This window comes from Pteropus vampyrus, unplaced genomic scaffold (genome assembly GCF_000151845.1).
Source record: "Pteropus vampyrus isolate Shadow unplaced genomic scaffold, Pvam_2.0 Scaffold38, whole genome shotgun sequence".
Classification (NCBI taxonomy): domain Eukaryota; kingdom Metazoa; phylum Chordata; class Mammalia; order Chiroptera; family Pteropodidae; genus Pteropus; species Pteropus vampyrus.
In genome coordinates, this window is record NW_011888819.1 from 9,412,964 (window position 1) to 9,417,542 (window position 4,579).

General features: G+C 40.1%; 2 pseudogenes; both read left to right on the forward strand.

The window, feature by feature from the left end:
• The first annotated feature begins 335 nt into the window (after positions 1-335).
• Positions 336-454, forward strand: LOC111738446 (annotated as a pseudogene).
• A 3,693-nt stretch (positions 455-4,147) lies between these two features.
• Positions 4,148-4,266, forward strand: LOC111738478 (annotated as a pseudogene).
• The last annotated feature ends 313 nt before the right edge of the window (positions 4,267-4,579 follow it).

Genomic DNA, 4,579 nt, shown 5'->3' on the forward strand with positions numbered 1-4,579 from the left:
ATTTTCACCGCCTTAAAAATCCCCTGTGCTCTCTATTCACCTCCAATCTCTTCTCCACTACTGGCAACCACTGATCTTTTTCCTGTCTCCATAGTTTTGCCTTTTCCAGAATGTCGTAAAGTTGAAATCATACAGGGTGTAGGCTTTACAGATTGGCTTCTTTCACTTGCAATATGCATTTAAGTTTCCTCTGTGTCTTTTCATGGTCTTCTTATAATTTTACACATCTGATGACTAGAAAAAAGTTCTCCCAAACTAGATTCTAACACCCTTCATTTCAAGCCTTCTTTCTTCTCTACTGTCCACTGACCTAGGGACCATCAGAAAGAGATTGAGTCTACGGCCATGCTATCCTGAACAAGCCTGATCCTCTCTGATCTCGGAAGCTAAGCAGGGCTAGGCCTGATTAGTATTTGAATGGGAGACCACCTAGGAAGACCAGGTGCTGTAGGCGTAAAAAATAAAAATAAATAAGGGATTATAAAATAACAAGGCCTTTGCAATCTGTGAGGTCAACCAAGGGTAAACTCACCTGGAAAAAAAAAAAAATTAGAGATTGAGTCCAGGGAGAGGGGCACCATAGGACACATTCCCAAACCTACAGATGCTGAGATAGCCATCAATCTAGGACAGACAGGCAGCCGCGTGGTGCCTGACTCTCCAGATGTGGTTTCAGGGTGACCCTGTCTGATCACCAGGCTCGACTTATGAAATACAACCACTGATGAAATTCGTGGCAGGCAAACTCCCTGCACGATGTGGGACAACAGTTTGATGGATGGGCCAGCGATGATGGATCGCTCCTCTCTTCCCCTTAGTCTATGAATTTTGGTTCATGAATTTCCTCCAGCAGAGACTGAGTTGTCCCAGAGATAAGATAACACTCATTGGGGAGCTGGGCTCTGGGCTTATTGCTTGCTTGTGGATAGCACCCTCATTATTCAGTAAAGCAAATTATTGCTGACAATGTAAGGTTTTAGTCCATTTCGGTGCTTTTTAAATTTAACAGACGGCCTGGCATATGGATCTAGATTCCTAGCACTGTAAAAAATCTCTTCTAAAGTATGGATAAAACATGGAATTAAAGTAAAAGGGAAAATATATATATAGAAGCTTAATAATCCTCTTTGTCATTTGTTCCTTCTTTTGGGGAAATAACTATTACAGCTCACTGTAATCTTAATCCTGACTAGTTGCTTTTTTTAAATATATCACCTTTTTTTAGTATTAGGAAATGAAACTAAAATTTGAATATGAAAAAAAAAACCTGGGTGACTTTGATATGCCTGCTAACGTTATCTCATTAATCCTCATGGTGCTCCTGAAAGATGCGTGCAATGTATTCTTATCTCCATTTTACAGAATGTGAAACCACGCTATCCCAAAGCTCTTTTACATACTTAAGATCACACAGTGGCTCAATAATATAGTCAGAAATAAAAGCCAACTTTTTTAACAAGAAGGGCTCTGATAATTAATCAGAAACACAGCAAGTCTGCTCTTTGATGACTAGAAATTTTATCTGAAACGAATGCTGATTTGAGCAGGAATGAAGTTGTCACAGCTGGTGATTTTATATCTTTAGGAGATTGCAGTCCAAAAACCTATAACAAAACATGAAGCCCCTACTTTGATTTGCTCTATCACAGTAAAAAAATTTACCAAAAAAAAAAAAAAAAAAATCTTACAAAGGAAACCTTATTCTCCCCCACTTATCTCATTTATAAAATTCAGAAGTTATTCCTATAGAAAACAGAATCAATAGGCACCAGTCGAAAAAGAAGCTGCAATGCAGAATTAAAGATTTTGTAAGCAGACAGTCAAGCATCTTGGAAATTAGTTACCTCCTAGGGCTTGTTCCTGGTCCTGAAACTGACACTGCAAAGTATGAATAATTATAACGGGCACATCTGTGTGAAACAGATGTGGCTAAAAGTCACCTCTGTATCCCCAGTACTTGGCTTAGCCTAATGAGCAAGTATTTAATGCATAATTATTGACTATGAAGGGAGAGGATAGATGAATAATCAATGATATTCAAAGGGGCCGCTATCACTCTGCCCAACACATCTCCACCTGTGGATGATCTTATTCCGGGAATATTTCAAGTCCTTTCCACTACCCAGAGTTTTTCCAATCAAGAGATCTCTTCCATCTACCTTCAACAAAGAGAATTTCCCATCTCTATGAATACTAAGCTTTTACATTTGTAACTGCCATCATGTCACGTTATTGAACAGATAACTACTACTAATTCAGTAGTTTTCCAGCTTTATGGAGCATATTAATTACCTGGGGTGCATGTTAAACACAGTTTCTTAGGCCTCCAGCAATTTTGATTCAAATGGGAGGGCAGGGCTCAGCATTTAAATAAGAACCCCAGGAGATTTTGATAGTTATTCCAAGGACGACTATTAAAGGAAAAAAAAAAAAAAAAAAAAAAAAAAAAAAACTCCCTATAATAGCCCTATTCCACAGATAAAGCAGTGGAGGTTCAGAAAAGTTTCTTACCCAAGGCAACTAATTCATTCTATCATTCAGTCATTTGACAAATACTTATTGTGAGTGTAGATGCTCAGATACTATTGGTTTGTGCAGAATGGAAGCCTAATCTGGTCCCCAATCTATTGTTATTTCTACTCTGCATGCTCGCAGGTGTTATGAAAGTTCCAAATAATACAGGAGACTGGCTGTGGGCGGACTCAGGAAAGGCTTCCTGGAGCAGGCAGAATATGGATAGAATTCCAGCTGTCAAGATGAAGAGAAGGGAACCGGGCCAGTGAAATTATTAATAATGGTGTAATGGCTTGTGTCCAGAACTGTGTAATGGCTTGTGTCCAGAAGGACAGACGAGTGAGGCAAAGAAGGCCCAAGGGTGATATAGCTCAGGGATCCCACCAGGTATATTTCAGGGGACCTCAAATTCTTGTCTCCTGCATCTCCTAGGAAGTTCTCACTAACACATTCAAGTTTGATGGGATTCCCATTGGGAACAGGACAATCCCACCAGCCCTCCCTACCCAACTGCCCTCTAGTCTCCAGCGTCAGCAGCCTTGTTCTGAGCACCTTTTTCCCCCCGGTTTTCCAATAGAAACAATCTCTTCTTCACTAACAACTTACTGATGCAGAAGGATAGGGAATGAGATGGACAGGGATGCACACAAAAACTAGACAAGAAGTATACATATGACCTGGGATGCTGGGGCCTCGTGAGGGAAGAGAAACATTAATAAAAAGGGGTGAGCATGAAGTGATTTCTCGAGGCATTTTTGTTCTCAGCCCCAGCTGCATATTAGAATCACCTAAGGAGCTCTGAAAAAATACCAATGCCTTGGCGTCGCCATGACCAATGGAATCAGGAGCTCTAAGGACTCTTTCAAACATTTTTAAAGCTCACCAGGAGGTTCTAATGTGCATCCAGGGCTGTGAACCACTGACCTGATTAGGCAGAGCTTGAAGACAACACATGCAAATAAATGTGCTGGAGCCAATGAGTTGAGATGCAGATGGCTTTAAGCAGAGTGATTTCAATCTCTGACTAGGAGGTCAAGGAAGAAAGGCCTAAGTAACCCAAGCAACACGTTAAAGGTGTGAGCCAGCCAATCTCAGGGAGTAACACCTAGGGTTTTTGCCTGTGGAGGACCTGAGTAGTAAGCCAACATGTGCCAGTCTAGAGAAATTGATTTCATAAACAAACAAATAAATCTATTATTATCCCCACTTTTCAAATAAGGAAACAGAGTCATGCAGAGGTAAAATTGCCCACAGCTCTTAATGGGGCATTTGCTCAAAATAAATAAATAAACATTAAGTTCAGCTGCTGTTGATGCATGCAATTTGGTTGAATTTATAGGGCATTGCCATTTTTGTAGGTCACAAAAAATTGCATATAGGCAACTCTTCTATTCCACATGGCTTATCCTAATAAATTCCCATCTTTAGATGTGTTTCTTATTCAGTTGTTATTGCTCACATTTCCACAGAAAGGTTAACTGTATCTTGGCATGGTATTCCACTGGAACCTTTTAAATACTAATTTAGAAGGTTATAGGGCTACCAACCTTAGCATGAAGAATAGAGATTGACTAGCTATCTTTCAGGTGTCCATAAGATCAGGAGCAAAGCTTGCAGTAAAGTAACAGAAATTGTCTATGGCCATGCTACCCTGAGCAAGCCTGATCCCGCCTGATCTCGGAAGCTAAGCAGGGTCGGGCCTGGTTAGTACTTGGATGGGAGACCACCTAGGAAGACCAGGTGCTATAGGCATAAAATATTAAATAAATAAAATTTAAAAATAAAGGATCGTAAACTGACAAGGTCCTTGCAATTTGTGAGGTCAACTTAAGGGTTGCCTTGCCAAAAAAAAGTAACAGAAACCAAGCCTGTGAAGTTAATCTCTAACTTCTTTAATAAAAGCAGAGAAGAAGAGCAAATTTTCTCCTCAGAATTTCCTGGGTATCAGAATATCCTAGAGGAAGCTATGCTGGCTCTAACATTGGTTCAGTAAGACTATGCCAAGGGAAGTTTAATTTGATTGTCATCCTATTAATTCCATACTCCATCACAAGGTGTCAGCTTT